The sequence below is a fragment of the Hordeum vulgare genome, chromosome 6H (genome assembly GCF_904849725.1).
Source record: "Hordeum vulgare subsp. vulgare chromosome 6H, MorexV3_pseudomolecules_assembly, whole genome shotgun sequence".
NCBI classification, from domain to species: Eukaryota; Viridiplantae; Streptophyta; class Magnoliopsida; order Poales; family Poaceae; genus Hordeum; species Hordeum vulgare.
The window spans coordinates 355,673,709-355,700,012 of NC_058523.1; positions in this window are offsets into that span (position 1 = coordinate 355,673,709).

Genomic DNA, 26,304 nt, shown 5'->3' on the forward strand with positions numbered 1-26,304 from the left:
CTGGGAGGTTGGCCGGCGAGGTGGAGCTTGCTCCGGCGGGGGGAAGGGGCGCGACAGGGGTATGGGGGGCGGCGGGGTGAGGTGGTGTGTGTGGGGGGGTGCACAGGAGGGGGTAGGGGCGCTGGAGGGAGCTCGTGTAGGTGCTGTAGGGGGCCGACTCCGGCGAGGTGATGGGTGGGGGGTGGACGAGGCAGCGGTTGGAGTTGGTGATGGGGAAAATGGAACGAGGAGGGGCGGGGCTTTATATAGAGGGGCTCGGGAGGCATCGGGAAGGAAGGGAGAGGGAGATCGGGAAGCTGGATATTCCTTGTCTCCATTGCCATGGAAGGTCGTGTGCACGGGAATGACCAGAGGAAGGAGAAGATACTAAACGGGCCAGATTTGGAAACTCCTTAATGGGCGAGAGAACGGTTTCCTATTAAAAGAGATTTCTTTCCTTTTGTCAAAAACGAGAAACTAAAACGATAAAAGGAAACAAAATATTACTAGGAATATAGGGTTATTATGTATTAAAATTAACAGAAAAATAAACTCTAAAAGATGGACATTTTTCCACGGCCAAATTAAATACTTCAAAACAATGTTTTTTCAGAAAATTCCCTGAATGATTTATTTTTCTTTTTGCAAATATTTTTCAAATAAACCTTGGGTTTTATGGTTCTAATATTTCAAGGAATATCCCTGGTTTGGAGGGTCATGTTCCTCCTCTCTTTTTCTTGCTTGGCAAGAAATTGTTCCCGGCATTCCGTGAGTGAAGAAAAATAAAATGCAAAGCCAAAAAAAAAATCTAAAGAAATTCAAATGCCACCTTGATTCAAATTCTTTATAGTTGAAGAAGTCATGCTATCTTCTCTCACAGAAAAAGGGGAAAGTCATTTTATTTCCTCTCATTCAAAAGTTTTAAAAAGTTTCAAATTTCACTCAAGTTTCAATCATTCAAACAACCAAACAATCAATCTAATAATTACATTAACATTCCAAAATTTGGGATATTACATGCAAGATCAACTTGATCTCTCTATTTGTGAGCTCAACTTGCCCACTTGTTTGAGGGTGGTAAGGTGAAGCAATTCTATGATTGACATCATATTTGGCTAGAGCTTTTCTAAAAGCACCATGCGTAAAATGTGATCCTTCGTCGGTCATGAGCATTTTCAAAGATGTCTTATGATCAGCACTTTCAATGGGGATCGCTTCAACCCACCGGGTCACATAATCTAAAGCTACTAATATGTGAGTGTACTTGTGTGAAGGAGGGAAAGGACCCATAAAATAAAAACCCCAGCAATCAAAAGGCTCAATGACTAGCGAATAATTCATAGGCATCTCATTCCTTCTACTAATATTACCAACTCTCTGGCACTTATCACAGGATAAAACGTAATTTCTAGCATCTTTAAAGAGAGTGGGCCAATAAAAACCTGATTGGAGAACCTTGTGTGCGGTCCTCTCACCGGCATGATGTCCTCAATAAGGACAGCTATGACATTGTTTCAAGATATCCTTCTACTCATGCCCCGGTATGCATCTCTCAAAATTCCATCCGCACCTTCTCAAAAAAGATGTGGGTCATCCCAAAAGTAATACCTCAAGTCGTGGAAGAACTTCTTCCGCTGCTGGAATGTTAAACCTGGAGGCAAAAACTTTGCGACAATAAAGTTAGCATAATCTGTGTACCATGGATCTGAATTAGATTTCACCTGTAAAACTACTAACTGTTCTTCAGGAAAACTATCATTGGCCGGAATAGGATCATGTGGTATGTCCTCCATCCTGGAAAGGTTGTGTGCTCCCTTCCTATCAATAATCTGCAAATCAAATTCTTGAAGAAGGACCCATCTGATAAGCCTTGGTTTGCCATCCTTCTTTTCCATAAGATACTTAATAGCAACATGATCAGTATGAATAATGACTTTAGAATCAACAATGTAAGGCATAAACTTATCACAAGCAAACACTACCATTAAAAATTATTTCTCAGTAGTAGTGTAATACTTTTGAGAAGTGTGAAGGGTTTTGCTCGCATAATGGATAACATTCAACGTCTTATCAACCCTTTGTCCTAACACAGCTCCAACAACAAAATCACAAGCATCACACATGATTTCAAAAGGCAAATTTCAATCAGGTGGTTGGACTATAGGGGCGGTTATCAAGACTTTATTAAGAACTTCGATGGCTTCGTAACAATATTCATCAAACACAAAAGGAATATCCTTCTGGAGGAGGTTAGTAAGGGGTTTCTAAGCTTTCGAAAAGTCTTTAATAAATCTCCTATAGAAACCAGCATGACCGAGGAAACTACAAATACCTCTGATGTCTTTTTGATAAGGCATTCTATCGATTGCCTCAATCTTTGCCCTATCCACCTCGATTCCTCTTTCAGAAATCTTGTGGCCAAGAACAATTCCCTCATTTACCATGAAGTGGCACTTCTCCCAATTGAGTACCAAGTTCGTCTCCTCACATCTCTGCAAAACTCTATTAAGGTTGCGGAGACAATGGTCAAAAGAGGTTCCATAGACGGAGAAATCGTCCATGAAGACTTCCACAATTTCCTCACAAAAACCATGAAAGATAGCGGACATATACCTTTGAAAAGTAGGAGGGGCATTGCATAAACCATATGGCATGCGTCTATAAGCATAAGTACCAAAGGGACAAGTAAAAGTGGTCTTCTCTTGACCGACAGTATTAACATGAATTTGAGAGAAGCCAGAGTACCCATCAAGATAGAAAAAGTGAGTGTTTTCGGATAACCTTTCAAGCATTTGGTCGATGAACGACAACGGGTAGTGGTCCTTCCTAGTTGCCTTGTTCAGCTTCTTGTAATCAATACATATTCTATATCCAATAATAATTCTTTGATGTATTAGTTCATTATTATCATTAGGAACCAGAGTCGTACCTACTTTCTTGTGAACACAATGTACTGGACTTACGCACTTACTATCAGCTATAGGGTAGATAATACATGTGGCTAGAAGTTCGAGAATTTCGGTCCTCACAACATCTTTGATCTTCGGGTTTAACCGTCGTTGATGATCAACAACTGGTTTAGCATCAGGCTCAAGATTGATTGTATGCTGAAAAATAGATGGACTAATCCCCTTAAGATCATCAAGGGAATAACCAATAGTGCCTCGGTGTTTACGAAGGACTTCCAATAATCACTCTTCTTCATATCCTGAAAGGTTAGACTTGATAATAATAGGATATATTTTGTTTTCATCTAAATAAGCATACTTAAGCGTATTGGGAAGAGGTTTAAGATCAAACACCGGGTCTTCTTTTGGTTTCGATAAAATTCCCAAAGGTTCAACCGGAAGGTTGTGCTTCAGGATAGCACGTTGTCTCAAGAATATATCATCTAGTTCATTCCTTTCCTGCATATGCATATCATTCTCTTGGTTTTCCATAAATTGCTGCAAAGGATCGTTAGGATGAATATCAATAGAAGTAATCTCTTCAATAATTTTATCATTGCTAGGTAGATCGGTCCCACGAGTTTGCTTCAAGAATTTAGAAAAGTTAAATTCATATGGCTCACCATTAAATTCAACAGATACCTTTCCTTTCCTACAATCTATAATAGCTCCACAAGTTTTGAGAAAAGGCATACCAAAGATAATAGGGCAAAAACTATCTTGTATTGAACCAAGTAGTAGAAAGTCGGTAGGATATTTTACCTTTCCACAAAGAACTTCAACATCTCGCACAATTCCAATTAGAGAGATAGTTTCTTTATTTGCAAGATGAATCGTAACATCAACTTATTCAATTTCGAATGGTAGGATCTCATTCATGATCTCTTGATAAAGTGAAAAAGGAATAGCACTAGCACTAGATCCCAAATCACATAGCGCATAATAATTATGATCTCCTATTTTAGCAGATACAACTGGAGTACCTGAAATCGGGCCTTTATTCCTGGCTGTAACAAGGTTAGTGGAAATAGCACAAAAATTTATATTGGAATCCTCAATATTACTAGTAACAAGATCCTTGACTAATGCAACTTGAGGATCGACTTTAATCAGGTCCTCATGCTCATCAGTCGTTCTTTCACTTTTATTCAGGATGCGTGTGACAAAAGAATGCTCCCTCATCCTTGCGGGAAAAGGGGACTTTTCATATTCAACTGCATGCAAGATAGGGTAAACAACATTAATATCAACAGGTATATCCTTAAAAGGTTTATGATGTTGATCCTTCCTCTTCTCAGAAGAGTCAATAGGAGAGGCAAACTCTTTGCAAAAATCAATTAGAATCTGGGAATCAAGACCAATCTTAGTGCCAAAGGTATTGAAGTAATCAGTTTTCACATAGCTCTCAATGTAAGCACGTTCATAATTTATAACTCGTTCAATACCTTTATCAATCTCCCAGTCTTCAGTGTTCTTCTGGATCCTTTCAATAAGATCCCATTTAGCTTCAATGCTCTTGTTGGAGAATTCCCACTAGAGGAAGCATCAAGCATCTCTTTATCTTGACGAGAAAGCCTTGCATAAAATTTTGTAAGAATAATTTCTTTGGAGAGATCATGATTGGGACATTTGAGAATTTAGGATTTCATTCTCCCCCAAGCTTGAGCGATGCTTTCTCCATCATGAGAGCAAAAGTTATAAATATAATTCATGTCTCGATGTATTTCATGAAGAGGATAAAACTTTGCATAAAAGAGAGGCATAAGATCTGCCAAATTAGTAAATGAGAGTCATCAAGAAGCCTATACCAATCCAAAGACTTATATTTTAATGATAGATAAAATAATTTTCTCATTAAAAAATCCATCGATATACCTGCGAGCGTAAATAAGGAGCATAGTTGTGAAAGATATAGCAAGTGTTCACCTGGATGTCTATCTCCTGCATATCGATTAGCCAAAACACAACCAATAATACCCATTGGTATTTTAAAAGGCACAATTTCAGTAGGTGGGCGAGGCCTCGCCACCACAATAGCATTGGGGTGGTTCCCCACAAGCAACAAACCAATAGCAGAGTTGTCCATAGGGACAAGAAGTGGAAACAGAAAAACAAAAACAACACGTACAATGTAAAAGTTTCCTTACCAATTTCACTTACCAATAGCCCTACGCTCCCCGACAACGGCGCTAGAAATGGTCTTGATGACCCACAAGTGTAGGGGATCTATTGTAGCCTTTTTGATAAGTAAGAGTGTCGAACCCAACGAGGAGTAGAAGGTATTGACAAGTGAACTTGAGCAAGGAATAACTGCAAGTACTGAAAGGTAGCTTTTTATGGGTTTTCTGGTATAAGCAACAAGGAAATAAATGCAAGGAAAGTAAATAGTGTCGAGGTGCAGAATGTGGCCCAATCCTTTTGAACACAAAGGATAAGCTGACGGACTAAACTTATAAATACTAAGGCGTTCCAGAGGACACACGGGAGAGATAGTCAAGTGCTTTCGTCATATTCCATCTAGGACTATGTTTTGTATTGATAAGTGTTATGTGGGTGGGTCTTAACTAATGCACCGTCTAGGCTAAGACAAGTACACTCTTATTATTAATCCCTCTTGCAAGAATCCTCAAATACAATAGTGAAACTAAGGCAAAGCCTAACAATATGAATAAGTTTTAGGATCCAATACTCCCTCGTGCAAAAGTATGCAAACCGAGGTTCAGGTTTCTGTCACTCCGGCAACCCACCATAAGCATTCTTTATACACGATGCATTCCGCTAGGTCCTTAAAAGGCGAAGTGTTATGTAGTCGATGTTCACATAACACCACTAGAAGAATAACACCATAAATTAAATATCAATAAACACATATTACTTCAACATCATATGACTACTAGCATCAACACTTTTCCCATGTCCTCAAGAATTAATGGAACTACTCACAAGACATAAAAGATATCATGATCAGAGGTGATGAAAGTATGATTAACAATCTGGTCATAACAATAATCCTCCAACAAAAATCAATAGCATTCACCACAAAAGAGTAATCAACACCGGTAGAGTAGAGGGGATGAATAGTGCAAGGTACAACTCCGATTGCAATGGTGAAGTAGATGGGATGAAGGTGGAGGTGGTGCTAGTGTTGGTGATGACGGTTATGACGATCTCGATGATGCTCGTGATGATGGTGACGACGATGTGGACGATCTCCCCTTCCGGGAGGAGTTCTCCCTGGCGGAATCTGCCCGTCGGAAAGGTATTTTCTTCTTTGTAAGTTTCCGCCGGGGAGAACTCCTTTGTCTCCCGAATTTTTAGGTCAAGAGGGACATGTAGGCCAAAGCAGAGTGTCACGGGTGGGGCCCGTCACTCAGGCGGTCTCCTAGCGCGGCTTAGGGGGGCACCAGCAGGTCGCCTTGGTGACTCGTGGCCAGAGCCCTCCTTTGGTCTGTCTTCGGGACCCGTTCGGAAATTTCTTCCCTCATAATTTAAGCTGAATTGGAGATGTTTTGATATTGCAACACTTCATGCTATTTTCTCCGATGAATCATGCGTCTGTTGTTTCATCACCGAAAAGTTGGAAACTGTGTAAAATAAGCCAAAACACTATAAGTACATCATCATAAAGTGAAATATATCAATGAATAGAGATAAATTATGATACAAAATAGTGATGCATTTTGGATGTATCAACACCCATAGTGCGACCCAGCCCAGCCCGGCCGGCCTTTCCTCTACCTCCCACCAAAGTGGGCGGTGGAGCCATGGCGTGCGCGTGTGCATGCCGTCCACGTGGCCGTTGGCTGTGGGCCTAGCATCCAGCGGCTCCCCGCCGTCTACAAGTGTCCCCGATGCACACGAACCCTAACCCTAGCCTAGGATCCCATATTCTCTCTCCATTCTTCCTCTGTGAGCTCAACCCATAGCAGCCGTCGTCACGCCATTGCCGTGCATGGGGCAACTGGCCATCGCTCGCCACACCTTCATGTCCAAGACTTCCGGTGGGGTAATCTTCGTCGATCCTCAGGAGCAGTTCAACCGGGAGATCGCCATGACGCCGGAATCGAACCGCTTCTTCCTCTTCGGTCGCCGGCGCCTCTCCGACAAATTCGCTGCTGTCAAGTTCCCCCTATCCTCCCCGAGCTGCTCTTCTGCACCGATGTGTGCCCCCGATCAAAACCCCTCTGCCCCCAACGTCTTCTTCTTCCGTTAGTCGCGTGTATAGGAGCTCTGATCTCCGGCTGCCACCATCGCCTATGAGCTCCATGCTCTTGCCTCCACCCCTTATGTTCGTTGCATCGGCGGGCTCCTTGGGATCCCACGCATGTGTACAGCCCTTTAGATGAACTCACCATGCACCCTTGCCTCGGCTACACCGAGCATGTGCTTCAGCCGCTGCCATAGCTCACCGCCGACGTGATACTAAGCCACTTCCGGCCCGACCACTACCACCAGTTGAGGCAGCGCTGCACGGGCGTTCGAACATGCCACCCCACGCTCCAAATGTAGCCCGGTGGGTGAAAACCGACGCGGTTAGCGTGTCACCGCCGTGTTTTGTAGTCATTGGCATTGCTCCGGTCGCCACAACTAAGCCGGCCGGCCAAGGCCATCCCTGTGGGTCGCTAGCCAGTGGGCTCAAGCCCCCCATGATTGTTGACCGGGGTCAGCTGGCTGACTCGGGCAAAGCCTAGTCACTACTAGTTAGACACCCCACTAATTAGCATTTTAGTTAATTAGGTTAAATTATTTTAAACTAATAACCCAATGACATCTGGGCCTCAGCTTTTGAATTAGTTGTTAATTAGATAGAATGGTTAAATTAAACCTTAAGTCACTCACACATGGGGCCCTTGTTAGTTAGTTCAGTAAATTTAGTTAATTTAAACCCTGTTAGTCCCACTCTCTATGAAAGGTGGGCCCTAGTGGTGAGTTTGACGTGTCAAATTAGCTGGTTGACTGATGATGCCATCATGAGGTCATGTTGACTCAATAAATCCTTTTCTAAATTAAAACAAATATGTTAATTCCAGAATATTAGTAAATCTTTGAAAGATCATACAAATTAAATTAAACTCGGATGAAAATATTTTTTATATGGAAGTGCTGGGAAAATCCCACAAATCTAAATACGTTGTTTGTTCATCTGTCACATGCCCCTAGCATGATGAACATGGAATTTTCCCCTTCGATTCACCTATCCGGTAAAAGCCCGAGACCCAGGAAATATTGTCACATATATTCCCGCTCTGTGTGCAACATGTAGTACTGTGTTAGGTCATCCTAGCACTGCATGTTTTCATGTCATGCATTGTTATGCATTTGTGTAATTTTGTTTATTGTTTCTTCCCCTCTTCTCTCTGGTAGACCACGAGACTGACGTTGATGCCGTGTACGACTACGTCCCTGATGATCAGCCTTTTGCAGCAGAGAAACAAGGCAATCAAACCCACTTGATCATTCCGATATCACCCATTCTTTCTCCCACATGCTTGCGTTAGATTTTTCTATTGTTGTAGATAGCTCCTATTCTGATCCATAGCCTATTTCTGTTAAACTACTATTGTACATTTCTATTATACTAATTGCTTAGTATATGTTGATTAGTGATCCCAAGTGACCCCACTTGTCCTAGTTGCTCGTGCTTCATCATTGAAGACTCAAAGACTCGATCAAGTTGATCGACGAGACATGCCCATCACATCACCTCACACCCCTTAGTTGTATGACTCCGCAGAGATACTATCGAGTACCGAGGGTGATACCTTGTAATGTACTCCTGATGTTAACTCTGTAGTGTAGTTAACCGGAGGTGGATTAGGAAGGTTGATTCCTCATTCACCACTTCCAGTAACAACTCTGTCGTGCAACCCCTCAATCATGGACCATCAAGGGTGATTCATCCCTGGTTATCCTGACAGTTACATCGATTGGAATTTATCAAGGGTGATACCTCGGATTACTTTGATGTTATAGACACACGGTTACTTTAACTTTACTACTTGAAGATGATGAGATGTGTGGAGCGGGTCGATACCCGCGTGATAGTGAAGAGGCGTGGCCGGGCGCTCTTGGCCTTGCCACAAGCCCTAGAGACGAGGTGACGGGACCACATATCATCGATCATTGATCGCCACCGGAGTTAACCAAGCATTAATAGGTTTGGATATGTGATCTGAGAAGGCCTCTTGTCTGTTTCGCGTTAACTACCATGCGAGAATAAGTATGGGCACTCTGCGTCATACATTCGGTCGAAAATTCTTCAGATGTCATAGTTGAGTGGCATGCGCCTGGGTGGCCCGTATAAGCACCGTCTTTGTATAAAGAGGTACCAGGACTGACACAGATCGTCCATGTAAACCACGGGATTGTGAAGGGATATTAGCCCATGACACCTTTGCATTTAGGATGTAGACCTACGTGTGGCCTCTCTGTTGAGCCTAGGTAGAACTACAACGTCTAGATGAGCCGAGGCCAGGCATGACCCAGGAAAGTGTGTCCGGCCGGAGTTAATTGAGCGTGTTGGCTAAGTTGGTGAACCCCGACAGGGACACATATCTATTCGAATAGTCGTGTCCATGGTAATGGACGCTCACAGAGTATTGTCATCTTCTATAACTAGAATCAGATAATTGTGACGGAGCCCAGGAGCCAGTTGATCCTGCTGACGACTATTACTACCACGACGGAGCGTGCTACTTCGTGGAGGCTGCTGAATAGTTAGGAGGCTCGCAGGCAGGAGGCCTTGCCTTTTAGACCATTTCTTATGTTCATGTTAGCCTTCTTAAGGAAAACTTCTTTACTTATGTCTCTACTGAGATATTAATTGCTTCCATTAACTCGTTTGTATTCGAGTTTATGTATTCGAGCCCTCGAGGCTCCTGGCTTGTAATATGAAGCTTGTATGACTTCAATTTGTGTCTAGAGTTGTGTTGTGATACCTTCCAGTGAGTCCCTAATTTTGGCCTTACGCATTTGCGTTTGTGATTAGCGTATGATAAAAATGGGGGCATCACAAAAAATTTGAAACGTCGAAATATGGACCTCTACGGTGCTAATTTCCCTCACTGGACACCATATTCTCCTAGTATGTGAAACCAATGCAATGGAGACTAAAGGTCTGATTCCACTTATAGGACCGAAAGTATGTCTAGAGGGGGGGAGTGATTAGCCTACTCAACCAAATTAAAGCTTTCCCTTTTCCCAATTTTATTGGTTGGTAAGTTTTAGGGAGTTTACCAAGTCTAGCGAACCCTACACATGTAACTCTATGAGTATTGCAGCAGAAAGTAATGACATTGCAAGTGTAAGTAACAGAGGGTAAGGAAGATCAAATGTAATGAAGACACAAAGATTTTTAGCATGGCCTCGATAGGTGGTGCTATCATACATCCACGTTGATGGAGACTTCAACCGTGAAGGGTCCATAAAGAAGCAACCTTGTCTATGCCATCATGACTTATGTCCACTAAGGACTAGCTTCTCTCGGGGTAGACTTCATGATGTAGGTGGTCTCATTGCCCTTAAACACTTCTTGTTTCAACTTCACACGATTTGGAGGCTCCCAAGAGACACCTAACCAATCTAGAAGACAGCAATCTCCAAAAGGTAATAGATGGTGTATGGATGATGAACGCCTTATCTTGTGCTTAAAAAGATAATCTCACTCAATAACTGTCTCATAAAACATGGCTTGGTAGAAGAGTATGAATGGTCGTAAAGCAACGCGGGGAGGTTATAAATAGAGATTCATATGGTTGGAATGGAATATCATGATCTTAACACATGAGTTGGTGGTTCTCTCCCAAAAAATGAATGTGGGAGTGTGAAAATGTTATGAGGACTGTCTCCAGAAATAGAGGAGGTGAGTGGTATGGTATTATAACCACATCAAAAAATCCGACCTTACAACATTATAGCCCAACTCGAAGAAACCGAAGTAAAAACTCGATTCTACCGACTAGTGCAAAATGTCTGAACTTTTGGCTTCTCGGTGAGACCGAAAGAAATATCTCGATGAGACTGATTCGTGTTTGCCTAGGCAACTCCAGTATGTCGGTGGCTCTGAGAAGTAAAAGTTAGAAATTCCAAATTTTAACAATTCGGTACCGATAACTTGGTCACTGCTTTTCGGCCACACCGAACCGAATATCAGTTGTATCGAGGTCGTTCTGTTTAGCTTGGACTCTATATGAGGATAACTCGATGGGATCGCCATGTAATTTTTGGTGTCATTGAATCTGGAAGTTTATGTTTTGGACAAAATATTTTTGTGTGATTTTGGCTGAGGTTTTTAGTGGCATATCTCTAACCACTTGAGCTAGTAGATCATCATTAGTACATCGTCCCCTTTAAATAGTAGTGGCTTTCCTATGGACTCAATTGTGATTGCTCACATAAAACAAAATGTAGTGTCTTGAAGCCTTTTTCGATAGGTGTTATTTGCATCCTGGGATCCTTCAGAAAATTCCTAGACAATCCGCTCATTGAACATTGTTGGTAATTACCAAAACCACCTAGGGAGAAGTTGTGTGTTCACCCTTGAGCTAACATTGGTGCAACGACGTCCTATACAAATGGTTTTAACCCCTTTCCGTGACGTAGTTCTAAACCATCCCTTGTGTGTTTGGGTGATAGGGGGGTCCATCCCAGTCGGCAGTGAAAAATCATTGGTGATGATGACCAATGAACGCAAACGTTTGGCAAAACTAAGCATATGGATGTCCGCATGTAGCACAAATGAGGGTTATCCATCAACCATTTGAGATATGTCATATTTCCCATACGACCCATCTTTGCTACTCGTGTAAGATCACATTACCATCGCACGCGCTATTCTGTGGTGCACCGTTTACAATGTGTGCCACATCACAAACAGTTTGTAATTGTAAAGCGTGGATGGTAAGGAGACTATCACCCACATTTTTTCCTTCCACGTCGGTTGCGACATACCAAGATTCCCAATCGCTAGACTATCGTACTCGTTACGGATGCATACGACATAACAAACGATTAAACATTATAAAGTGTGTATGATAAGGACACTATGACAAACATTTAGGTCAGTTCAACCATTTTTTATATTGTCTAACATCTCACACGCTTTTGAGATGGCAATTTTGTGCATTGTTGCACACAGTTTCTCTCTTTGAAATGTGTCGAATCATGATGTATATCACACACAGTCTGCTTTACAAACCCTGTGCGATGTAAATGACCGGAAGAGCATATTTTTTTGCTAACTTAATCATCGCAATTTAAAATTCTGCTGAATTTGAATTTGAAAGTAGGCTTTAACATTTTTCATATCCATCTTATATAGAGGTAGGTTCAACTACCAATGCATTATTCCATTCACACAAACATATGTTCAATAATTACATCAAGAAATAATAATTACATAAGGAACAAATAAAGAATGATGAACCACTTTTGCATACTTGTATTAAATGCGTTAAAGAAAGAGGCTAACAACATTGTGGTAGTTGTGCAAGGTGAAGCAGAATGCACATATTGTGTCCTCCTCCATGCAGAGTGCATGCATGACTCCAGTCTAGCCCCTTGTGGTGGCGGACCTCACATTCTTCTCTCTATGATGAGGACATCTATATTGTCATCGTGGCCTGGTGTATATACTTTAACCTATGCATGTCCACCAAACATGTAGTTAGAGAGGTAATCTCTAGTAAACTATTTTGGGAACCACTACAAACAAAAAAGATTAAGACATTGTAAATTTCTAAACGAACAACTCATTATGGACAGTAAAAAGAAGGATATAGAGTTCTTAGTTACCATCATGCAGTTCACTATTGACTTGGATAAGGTGTAAAGCAATAGTTTAATATCCTTATTTTGTCCTAGTTTATTAACAATATTTATAGTTTCCTCACTTGATCTAGTAAATGAATATCTCATTACCCCATAGGCAAAAAGAATCGACGCACGGGTCTTTACGAGTGACATATGTATCTACAAGCAACAAGTTAATATTAGGAAGTAACCTGAATTTGCACAATGACGTAGTATAGTATTCCATGTCCTAGTATATAACATCTTAGTACATGCCAAATACTCACATGTTTAATGTATAAACATCTTATACTACTGGTCGAAGCGATTATATATAATACATGTGATGAAACTAACCTCGATGGAAAACAACAGTCGTTCCCAATATTGTCCTGGGTAAGTACATTGAAAGGCATGTTAAGTACGACACGCTAAACATCAACAAAATATATGCATGGTAAACAACATGATCTCAAAATGATAGCTTTAGTGTGCATGTTTAAGCACTCTAGCTAAGAAACTAAGAAGTGAAGATGTGTGTTAACTGTAATAGGCTTAACAAGTAACATAAAGAAAATATAGTGATTCAAACTAGTATTGTCGAGGTTTAGGCACTCTAGTTATTGTTACATAAAAATGGAAAGGCATATGCTCACTACCACAAGATTAACAACAACCAAATATAGTCATTCATAGTGGTACAGTTGAAATTGCAGAGAATGTTGTTGGTGCTCAAACATCAAATTGTTTGACTCAACATCACATTGTGAAAAACTAAATTAAATAGAGGGTGTGTTAACTACATCATTCTTAACAAGATCCACATATGGTCGTTCAAACTGGTATGATGAAATTGAACTGCAAAGTACATACTTGCACATATAGAACTTCACAATATGAATAACTGAAATAAACACAGGAGACTATATAGAAATTGAATTTGAACATATGCCCAGTAGAACCGGCCGAGCAAGCAAAACATTTTCAGAAGGCATATGCTCACTACAACATGCTTAATAGCAACCAAATATAGTCATTCATAGTGTACTCTTGAAATTGAATAGACCGTAGACGGTGCTTGAACATCAAATTGTATAACTCAACACCACATGTAAAATGACTAGAAGAAACAGTGGACATGCTAACTACACCAGGTTTAATAGGAACCACATATGGCTATGGAAATAGGGTATTGATGACATTTAGTTACACAGTCCATAGATTTGCATGGGTGAAATAATAAAACATGACAAGGGTTTCCTGACCTTTCATAGATGGGATCCTTCCCATGAGAAGAGCATCGATTATGGGTGTGCTCCCTGTTGTCGTGGATGGGCTCCTTCCCCCTAGAAGAGCATGGATGCAGGGTGCCCGCCCTTATGTCGCGAATGGAATCCTTCCCCTTGGAAGAGAATGGATGTAGGGTGCCCTCCCTGATGTCGCGTATGGGCTCTTTAACCTTGGAAGTAAATTTAGAAATGGTTATTGATAAACTGGTGAAATGGTTTGATTTCTTAGCATGGGCTTGATTGGTTCGGGATTTCATGGATCTACCAATTTAATAGTTGGGTATGGTTTAGGCTTAGAAAACAACAAGCTGGGGGTGTGGGATACCGTGACTAGGGGGTCCTCGGGCCGCTTATTTATTTCCCAAGGGTAGGACTCCTCGACCGTTCGATCACCCTTGGTGGTACCAAAATCAAGATGTACTCTTCCGAAGACTTGGCATGCAATCCAAGGCGACATAGTAATCAGTTTATTCCTTTCCGGATGTTACCGACATTGTGTAACGCTAACACCCTGGATCTATATAAACCAGAGGGCCATAGTTCGTATGACACATTAAGCTCATTACGATTAGGTTTTTAGACCACAATAGTCGATCTCGAGGTAGATCAACTATGTACAATGTACTACTTCATCATTACAACAAGAGCAGGATGTAGGGTTTTCCTTCTATCAAGAGGTACCAAACCTGGAAAACATCGTCTCCTTCATCCCTTGTTACCCATCGATCCAAGATTCATAGTTCGGACACCCTACCCGAGATCATCCGGTTTTGACAGCGACATTGGTGCTTTCATTGAGAGTTCCACCAAAGGATCGTCAAAAGGATCGATGGCCCGCTTGGTTACGAGGAAAAACATCAAGGCCGGGGATATCTTCATCTCCGACAAACCCACTGCTTTTGGCAGTACCACCCCGCGGGTCAAGGCGGTTCATCAACAAATCAACAGGTTTGGCCCGGCTAGGGATTCAAGTTCGGTGACTTGCAGTACATAGCTGACGCGGAAAGCATATATGCTCCCTCGATGGTTTTGATAATTCATGACAACATACATTGTCTCTTGGTCTAACACTTTTACCTAGTATATTTCAGGTATAGCCCACAAAGAGCATTGGCTAAAGGAATGTGTGGAGAAGCCTCAAGGAAAGAAATAGGATTGTCCAAGCTTCAAGCTACAAGACTCAACATATTATATTTGTAAGAAATCACATTTGAGTCCATAGGAAAGTCGCAAGGACCACGATGTCGCCTAGAGGGGGGTGAATAGGCGTTTTAAAAACATTTATGGATTTGGCTTAATCCTAATGCGGAAATAAACTAAGAGGATACTTTTCAAGCACAAATCCTATATATACTAGGCTCAATTACGTGCACCAACAACTTGCTCTACCAAGATGAATCAAAACTAGATTACTCACAAGCATAAGTAAGTTACACAAACTTACTTGAGCAGTATCACAAGATGAGTAAGTGTATGACACAAGTTACCACATCACACTAAACACAAGATATATCAATAGTAGCAAGTATGAACTACGGGATATAAAGTGTAGGCCTGACAGATTAATATTTTTAGGAAAATAGCCAACACAATATAATGCGTACAACAATATGTAGTGAATGTACGCTAAAGTAACCAAGGTAAGCTACAAGCAAGGAGTTAGGGTTAGGGATAACCGAAGTCACGGAGACGAGGATGTATCCCGATGTTCACTTCCTTGGAGGAAAGCTAGTCACCATTAGAGAGGTGGATGTTACCACGAAGGCACACCAACGCCATGAAGGCTCACCCTATTATCCCTCTGAGACAACACCATGAAGGCGTTTCTCAACCAATAGTGGTAAGCCTTTGAGGTGGCTTAAAAACCCTCACAAACTTTCTGGGGATAATTGAAAGTGCGTTATGTCGACTAGAGGGGGGGGTGAATAGGAGATTTTTAGAATTTCATCACTGAGGAAATTCCTTTTGAGGAAATTCCTCACTGATGACTAACTTACAGCGGAAACAGTAAAGATTCAGAAGTGCAAAGTTTCACAACAGTAGTTTTTCAGAGCGAAGAATGTGAAAACAGATTGCACAGTGAGCACGCACGCAACATACAGATGTGGATTAACTGATGTGAAGAATTTGGGGTTGAGGAAATTCAGAGAAAGTCTTCAGCAAATTCTTCAAACAGTTGCAGTGAAAGTCGTCAACACATAATATGAGGAAAGTAAGGAGTTGAGGAATTAGAACCCGTTTCTCAGTGAAGACAATCGTTGATGACCCAGTTCCAACTTCTGTGACAGTCGTACATCTGGTTTGGAGCGGCTTGGTATTGAAACCAAAGGACACACAGTCCCTACCGTATTCTCCTTGAGCTAAGGACACACAGTCCTCGCCCAACACTCGTGGTAAGTCTTCAGGGCACACTGCCAAACCCTCACAAACTTGGTCACCCCGCGATCCACAATTGACAGCTGGAAAGCTCTAGACCATGACGCCTAACCGTCTGGAGGATGCACAATCCTGAAAGGTAAAAGGCTTCAGTCCCACACAGGAAAAACTTCTTCAGTGATGCTCAATCACTAGGTTTGGTTTGTGGTTTCGGTGTATGGTGTATTTCATCACTGATGAATTACTCTCGAAGGCTCTAAGGAATTGGGTTGCTCTTATGACAAGTGTCAGTTTCTAACGGAGCAGCCAACCAGCTAGTGGTTGTGGGGGGTGGCTATTTATAGCCTGGGAGCATCCTGACATGATTTTACACTAGTGCCATTAAATAATATGACTGTTGGAATGGATAAGACCAATGACTTGGCGTGGCTATCGAAACGGTCGGGACCCTCAACTGTGAGAGTCCTCATGTCACTCGTATTCCTCACTTGAGGCTTTTGGTAGAATTTAGGCTTGGGTTGAGCATCATGAGGAAATTCATTACATAGTGTAACTTTGACCCCCTTTAACAGTACGGTGTTCCTATTACTCAAATGCGAAGAAAATAAAACAGAAAGTGTAAGTCTTCATGCTTCAAATTCTTCAGAGTGATTTTCTTCAGGACACACCGGACTTCTCAATATCAGTATCTTCATGAGGAATATCAACTTCATCGCAGATTCTTCGCGATTCATTTCTTCAGCTTCAGACCAATTTCTTTAACTGAAGACATATATTTTTAGGGGTCGATATTCTTCAAATATCTCAAAGTCCTCAATGACTTATAGATCCTGTGTACAATCACAAACACATTAGATACTTAACCTATAAGTCTTCAAACCACCAAAATCACTAAGGGGCACTAGATGCACTTACAATCTCCCCCTTTTTGGTGGTTGATGACAATTAGGTTAAGTCTTCAACAGGGATCAAAAATATGAAGTGTAAATACTCATTTTAGGAATTTGAAATCAAGATTCAGAGAGACTCCCCCTGAAGATGTGCATATCTTGAGGACTTTGCTGTTCACACCAAATGCACATTGATGATTTAGAATCATGGAGATCTCCCCCTGAGTCTTGTAAATCATGCATGCATATAACATATCATATGAAGAAAATGAAAATGCATGATGACAGATGGTATCAGATGAATTCCAGCATTAAAACTTGTGGAATAAGCATGCGAAGAAAAACGTTCAAAAGCGTCAGAGTACCGTCGAGCTTAAGTTACAACTCATTACATAAAAACTTCAGAAGAGCCAAGAGTTTGTAACTTAAATATAGTTCATAAGCCCCAAAAATATCCCGCTTGATGACTAACTCTCAAGTTTCTTCCCCTTTGTCATCAAGTGACAAAAAGGGATAAACTGAGGACTAACGTCCGTGAAGATTTCACTTCGTGGCAGTTGAGGAAGAGTCGTGATGCTTCTTGGGAGTAGTCTTCTGCCTTGGACCGGTAGCGGTGTCGAGCTGTTCTTCATCAGTTTCAGCAGTGCGGAATGAATAAAAGGAGTTGTCTTCAAGGTCTGGCACTGGAATAGGCCTGAACTTCTTCTTGGGAGGCCACGACCATTCAAAGTCTCACTCAAAGTCCATTTCTTCAAGCTCAGTTGAGTCTGCAGATGTGCAAGTGTAGCCCAGGTGCGATCAAAAACCTCATGCAGATAGTGATGGTTTAGCTTCACAGAGTTCTGTGTTTCAGGGAAGGTTTTCACAATGGCACCAAACTGGCGTTTGACCCACTTGTGGTTGCGATCCACCTTCTGGTGAAGACTGAGGAGGAGCTCTTTTGTATTCATCACGCGAGGAGGAACGGGGCTTGCCGGACGAGTCTCAGTATCATCCCATGAGGAATAAGCTTCTGGCTCTCTGAACTAACCATCAAGGGGCCTACTGCCTTCTTCAATCATAGATTTTCCTTTTCCTCCAATGGACTCGAAAGTCTTCTTGTTGACCCGGATAGGAGGCATATAACCAACATGGTTTTGGAAATCAGCGTGGAAGTTGATGCATGTCCTTGTCCTGATGAATCTCATGATCCATGGGGCATATATCTTGTGATCAAAAGGACACATAGCATTGTCGGCCAAAGTCCTCAAGGAGAAATCATGGATGTTGATAGGAATACCATGGATAATGTTGAAGAGGATATTCTTCACGAGGCCTACAACATCTTCTTCATCATCATGGCCGTTGATCGGTGCGAGCACACTGCAGAGGATTCTGTAAACAGACCTGGGTGTGTACTTGAGATCGTGGATGAGGAAGGTTGTTCTCGGAGATTTTCCTTCAGCCAAAGGTTTCATGTGGACTTCCATCATCCCATCGGGCAGCTCACGCTCACCATAAAGCTTCACAGCCTCGTCTGAGGGAATTGGTACATGCAGTTCTCTGAGGAGTTCAGTAGCAGGAGCCTTGTAGTGAGTGTTTCGTGACATCCAATCAAACACCCAAGTGTTAATGTCTTCAGGGTTGCCAGATATGTGAAGAGTGGCATAGAACTGAAGAATTAGCTCGCTGTTCCAGTCAGAGATGTCGGAGCACATTGGGAGTAAACCAGCATCATGGAGTACACTGAGGACTGGCTCCAGGCACGGAATTGCTTCAAGTTCAACATGAGGAATATGCCTGTGCTTGAATATCTTGTTTCGTCCACATAGCACAGAGGCATAGTAGTTCATCTGAGTCCTAGTCCAAAACTTCAGATGCCTCATTTGAGGCTTGTCATACGGGTTCTCTCCAATGAAGTACATGCGTTCTTCAAAGAAGTTTTCGTTTTGAAACTTAGGATGCTTGGAGAATGGCTGACGCTGAACTGGCTTTAGATTTTGCTAAGGAATGGGAGGGGAGAAAACAATGGCAGTCTCTGGGTTGAGCACGATGAATGCATTGTCCTGGTCAGGTGCATTCTCCTCAGGGTGAGGAATTTCAGCGGCTGGTTCTTCAGGCTGACGGGCTTGCTCTGGCTGTGCATCAGGCTGAGGAATAGCTTCTTCTTGCTCAGTTTGAGGAGTTGGGTCAGCATGTTCCTCATCTTGAGGATTCTGCTCAGAGCGTTGAATTTCATCAGCTTGAGGATTTTCAGTTTGTTCTTCCTCAGCTGGCTTGATGGCAGATGCAGTTTCATCAGCTGGTGCAGCTGATGCTTGAACAGTGTCTTTCTGAGGAATGAAAGGCTGAGGACTTTCGTCTATCTGAATCTCCTCATCAGTGTGTTCCTCAGAGGCGGCAACCTTCATTTCCTCATCTGCCTTTTTCGCTGGATCATCAATGATGACCATTTCATAGGAAGGAGCGACATTCAGTGGCACAGGGTCTAGAGGAGCAGTTTCTTCAAGTGCTTTGAGGCGCTTGGCCTCTGTTTCTTCTTCTGCTGAGGAGGCTTTCTCTTCTTTGCTTCCTTCTCAGCAGCTCTGGTTTTCTTCACGTCTGATGCAGACGGAGTCATCTTCTTCACCGTTGAAGCTTTTGGTGAAGGGGTTCTCTTGACAGATTCTTCAGCTGGTATTGACGAACCAGCTGGAACAGAGTCATGAGCTTGCTTTGGCGAAGCAACTGTGTTCGGTACAGTCTCATCAGCTATAGCAAATTCATCAACAGGAGTTTCCATGATGATTTTTTCAATAGCCGGTTCATCCACACGGCGTTCTTGGTGTACTTCCTCAGCTTGAGGAGTTTCCTCATCATGAGGAGATTCATCGGCTGGCTCCTCAATCAGGGGCTGAGAAGTTGGTGCTGGGGGTGTGGCCTTCTTATTGTATTCATCAACAGCACTAGTGGCCAGCTTGATGAAATTGCTTTTGAGACTTTTGCGATCTGACAGCTTGGAGTACTTGTCAGTCAATTTCTTCAGCTCTGCCTGTGTTGACACCAGTGCATCAGGAGTTAATTTGAGGATATTCTTCTTGAGGAATTTCTCCTTTTTAATCTTTGCAACTTTGGCCTACTTGGCCTGCTGTTCTTTCCACTTGGCTTGATTGATGAAAGTGGTCACCATGTGACTGATGCCAGGGGGAAGCTTCAAATCATCAAGTGGAGTGTTTGGGTCCTCATACGAGATGTTGATGTAGTCAAGGAGGACCTTGGGGTCCATTGCCAGACGAATGGCACTGACTGATGCCTGAGAAACTCTTTCCTGCTTGTTTCTGATGATGGCTTGTAGGGTTTCATCATCATATTCATCACTGCCCTCTGATGCAGACGGGACGTTGATGATTTTGCTGGGGCTTGGCAGAGTTGCACGTTCAGCAGTTACCAGAGTCTTCGCAGGAGGTGTTGAAGACTTTGTCTCCGAGCTGGTTGCAGCTGGGAGTGAGGAGCTGGAGCTGGCGGTCATAGGCTTCATGACTTGCTTCTGTACCTGTTTCTCTTGAGGCTTTGGTGGTGGTGCTGAGGATTTTGGAGCTGAGGAGATTGGTACTGAGGGCTTTGGCGCTGATGGTTTTGGTGTTGAAGGTTTTGGAGCTGAGGTTTTTGTTACTGAGGCCTGAGCAGACTTCTCTTGAGGCTTTGGAGCGCTTGGCTTTGACTGCATAGACTGCATTTGAGGAATTTCTGAGCCAGAGGTTTCTGCGGCAAAGGAAGTAGCAGCAGCTGAGGCAGCAGCTGAGGATTCATTGAATTTCCTCACTGCAGTTTCTGCCTGCTTCTTTTTCTTAGCCAGATGGTCATGAGGCTTGAGAGATGTGCTACTTGATGATCCTCAAGTGGGGCCCGTTTGCCAGGGAGCTTCAGAGCGAATCTCTTCGCATACTTGGGAGTCAAAAACCACTATTCCTTCCATTCCTTCGCCCATCGGTGTTCTATCTTCTGTAGCCGTATCTTTCTCTTTGCCATTGTCTCATTTTCATCAGGCGTGCAATAGTCCAAATAGATATCCTCAGGGATATCCACAGCTGTGTTTTTCTCAAGTTTCTTTCCTCCCTTCTGTTTTTTGTCATCCTCCATTTTCTTCAGCTGAGGATTTTGCTGATGAGATTGAACTCTTCAGGATTTCGATGGGACTTGAAGATTTTCTTCCAGAAACACTGCAAATGAGTTAATGTGATGAGAACCGAGAGACTCATCAGCTGACATGTGTGTACTTGTGAACAGATTTAATGTGATGAGGTCATATGCGTTCTCAGATTTGAAGAAAATGAAAAAGTTTGACATTTTGAGGAATATAACCAGTGGTTGAGGAATTTGCCTAAGCATACTGTTCTTGGGTTCCAGAGTTGTACAGATCCGAAAATTCGCACAATTGAGGAATCTCATGAAAATCTTAGATGCTTAACATAGTTCATCAATGATGTGGTGAAAGGCAGAGTTTGAGGAATCAAGTGCTTATAGATTCTTGAGGAAAAACAGATTTCACATAGAAGATGTAAAATTTTAGATCTAATCTTGCGGTAAAAATGGGATTTATTTACCCTGGAAGGTGCGCACGAAGAACACAGAAAGGTGTGTATGGAGAAGCTCTTTGGTTGTGTGTCCAATGCACCCTAACCCGGCGACAGAGGACGTCTACGGCGGCGGCGGACGAAGATGGTCCGACTCCAGCGTGGTTCCCGCGACGGAGAAGTCGAGGCAGTGAAGCTCTTCCTCACCGGTGACGAGACTAACAGCGATGGCGCTAGGGTTCGGTGGTGTATCCTCTAGCAGGAGAGCGATGGAGCGAAGAAGAGTATGCCGAGGGGGATAAGGACATATTTATAGCCAAAAGTTACTGTTGGCGCGAAAATTTGAGACCAAACCGCCCCTGCCTCTACGTCTCCGCAGGACACGTGTAGCTCCGAAATAGTGCGGTGGAGATAGTGGAGATCGTGGTTATCCGATCGTGGGAAGTGGGGTTCAGTTACTGTGTATTAAAGTAACAATTTTTGAAGATTTGAGGATTTTCGTTACAAAATCATCAGCTGACAAGGAAGCAGTGAGGAGTTTGAACAAAGTTTCAAGTAGAACGCATATGAAGAATTGAATAGACTGGATGAGTATAGCATAGAGGGAATGTAGGGTCCGATCACATTTCCTTAGCAGAAATATCAACTTGAAGAAATAGCAATAAGTGAATGTTGTTGAGGACTTGAAATCACAGTCTGTCTATCTAGTCAAATGAAAGTCATCTAGTTTTTTTTTTGAAGATTTTGTGATAAATCATCACAATGAAGAACAACTGTTTTGAAGAAAAACACATTTTGAGGTAATAGAACATTTGAAGAAAATCAACTTGAGGAATTTCACATTGGGCGGTGGCGTGACCCACCATATAAGAATATTGATTACAGACGCCGCATACAATTGTCGTAGGGCCCTGAGAATCAATTTCTTCGTTGATTTCTTCACATTCAAAGTGACATTCTTCATTAGTGGAAGAAAATCGATTCATCATGTGTTGCACATCTAAGTCATCAATTTTGCATAAGTGTTAGGATGTGTGCATGTTTTTACAAAACATTTTAAGATTCTAAGATATTTAGCTCACACCGCAACTTGCAAAGTCTTTTCTCATCCAAGGGCTTAGTGAAGATATCTGCCAGTTGATCATCAGTCTTCACATGGTCGATGAGGATATTGCCCTTGAGGACATGGTCACGAAGAAAATGATGACGAATCTGGATGTGCTTGGTCTTGGAGTGTTGTACTGGGTTGTATGCAATCTTGATAGCACTCTCATTGTCACAGTAGAGAGGCACATTCTTCATGTTGATGCCGTAGTCCTTGAGGGTTTGCTTCATCCATAGTAATTGAGCACAACAAGAACCAGCAGCAATATACTTAGCTTTGGCAGTGGAGAGTGATACGCATTTCTGCTTCTTTGAGGACCAGCAAACTAGTGATCTTCCGAGGAAATGGCATGTGCCAGACGTTGACTTGCGATCCCCACGGTCACCAGCATAGTCAGAATCAGAATACCCTACCAGATGAAGATTTGAGCCCTTGGGATACCATAATCCTAGTGTTGGTGTGTGAGCTAAGTATCGAAGAATTTGTTTCACAGCCTTATGGTGTGATTCCTTCGGTTTTGCTTGAAAACGTGCACACATGAAAACACTAAGCATTATATCTGGCCTAGATGCACATAGATACAATAAAGAGCCAATCATAGAACGATATACCTGTTGCTCGAAATCTTTACCATTTTCATCAGTCCCGAGGTGACCGTTGGTAGGCATTGGAGTCTTGGCACCTTTGCATTCATGCATGTCGAATTTCCTCAGAACATCCTTGAGGTATTTCTCCTGTGATATGAAGATCCCATTGCATTGTCGACGAATTTGAAGACCTAAGAAGAATTTCAGCTCCCCCATCATGGACATCTGATATTCTTCACTCATCATGTAAGCAAATTCATCACTGTATCGTTTGTCAGTACATCCAAATATGATATCATCGACATATATTTGACACACAAATAGCTCATTATCATAGGATTTAGTGAAAAGAGTTGGATAGAGTGAACCAGGTTTGAAGCCTTTCTTCATGTGGAATTCCTTCAATGTATCATACCATGCCCGAGGGGCTTGCTTGAGACCATAAAGAGCCTTTTTGAGTCTGAAGATTTTGTCTGGATTCTTTGGATCCTCAAAACCTGGGGGCTGGGCAACATATACTTCTTCCTCAAGCTTACCATTGAGGAATGCACTTTTCACATCCATTTGATATAAGATGATGTTATGATGATTAGCATAAGCAAGTAGTATTCCAATAGCTTCAAGTCTAGCAACAGGTGCAAAAGTTTCATCAAAATCTATTCCTTCAACCTGGGTGTAGCCTTGGGCTACAACTCGTGCCTTGTTCGTCACCACTTGACCGTCCTCATCTTGCTTGTTTCGGAAAATCCACTTGGTGCCGATGATGTTGTGCTTGCGAGGATCTGGTCGTTTGACGAGCTCCCATACGTCATTCAACTTGAATTGAAGAAGTTCGTCTTGCATAGCTTGGATCCACTCCGGTTCCAGAAAAGCCTCAGCAACTTTTGAGGGTTCTGTGATGGATACAATGGAGAAATGCCCACAAAATTTAACTAAGTGTGAAGCTTTTGAGCGAGTGAGAGGACCTGACGCGTTGATGTCTTTGATGATTTTGTCAAGTTCTACTTCATTTGCAATCCTCGGATGAGCTGGTTGAGGATTTTGTCTGGGCTGAGGAAGTGGTGCTGGTGCAATTTCCTCAGGAGCATCTTCTTGATTTTCATCAGTGATGGGGATCGTTTCTTCATCAATTTCCTCAGTTGGGACAATGTCTTCAGTAGGCTTGAGCTTTATTGCTTCCTCAGGAGACAGCTTATCTGGATCAGAAGGCAATTGCTCTCTTTGCGAGCCATTAGTTTGATCGAACCGCACATCTACAGTCTCAACAACTTTGTTGTGATAGTTGTTGAACACTCTGTAAGCGTGCGAGTCCTTTCCATAACCGAGCATAAAACCTTCATGTGCCTTAGGTGCAAATTTTGAGCTATGGTGAGGATCTCCAATCCAGCATTTTGCACCGAAGACTTTGAAATAACTTACATTGGGTTTCTTGTCAGTGAGGAGTTCATATGAGGTTTTCTTGAGGAATTTGTGAAGATATACCCTGTTGATGATATGGCATGCAGTGTTGATTGCTTCAGGCCAAAAGCGACGAGGAGTCTGATATTCTTCAAGCATAGTTCTTGCCATTTCAACTAGAGTCCTGTTCTTCCTTTCGACGACACCATTCTGCCGAGGAGTATAAGGAGCAGATAATTCGTGAGTAATACCAAGTTCATCAAGATAATCATCAAGACCAGTGTTTTTGAACTCGGTTCCATTATCACTCCTGATATGTTTGATCTGGATGCCAAAGTTCGTCGAGGCCCTTGAAGAAAATCATTTGAAGATTTCCTGCACTTCAGTTTTATACACTATGATATGCACCCAAGTATATCTGGAACAATCATCAACTATGACGAAGCCATATAAAGATGCTGCATTGGTTAGTGTGGCATAGTGAGTAGGTCCAAATAGATCCATATGAAGCAATTCGAATGGACGTGTAGTGGTCATGATAGTCTTCGAGGGATGCTTGGATCTGGTCATTTTCCCAGATTCACAAGCACCGCAGAGATGATCCTTGAGGAATTTGACAGAATCGATGCCGATGACATGCTTCTTCTCCGCGAGCGTGTGCAAATTCCTCATGCCTGCATGACCTAGTCTCCGGTGCCACAACCATCCTTCGAAGGTTTTTGCTAGCAAGCAAGTGGCTGGTTGAGGACCTATAGAGAAATCAACAATGTACAAATCCCCTCTTCTTACACCTTCGAAGACTTTGGATCTGTCAGATTCCGTAATGACTACACATCTATATCTACCAAAGATAACAATCATATCAAGATCACAAAGCATCGACACTGACATGAGGTTAAAACCAAGGGATTCAACAAGCATCACTTTGTCCATATGCCTATCCTTGGAAATAGCCACTTTGCCAAGTCCCAATACCTTGCTTTTACCTTTGTCAGCATATGTGATTTGCTTCAGAGGTGATGGAGTTAGTGGCATATTCATCAGTAAGCTTTTATCACCAGTCATGTGATGTGTGCAACCACTACCAAGAAATCACTCAGTATTCTTGGGTTTGTCATCCTACAGATGAATTAGTACAGCTTACCATCTCATATGCTTCAGATTTGAAGAATATGATACTAATTTCATCAGATCAGTAATTTCGTCATAACAGAAATGTAACGATGTGTGAAATATTTCTATTTCATCAATCATTATCTTGCGTCCTATCAAGCATTTCCTCAGGTCTCCAGCAAATTCTTCAGATGATGATTTTCACCTGGAGACCTGACCTGCAGAAGTGATTAGTTCGATTTCCTCACCACCCATAGCTCAAGGGGTGGCAAAGCATTCATCATCCTGCGAGCACCAT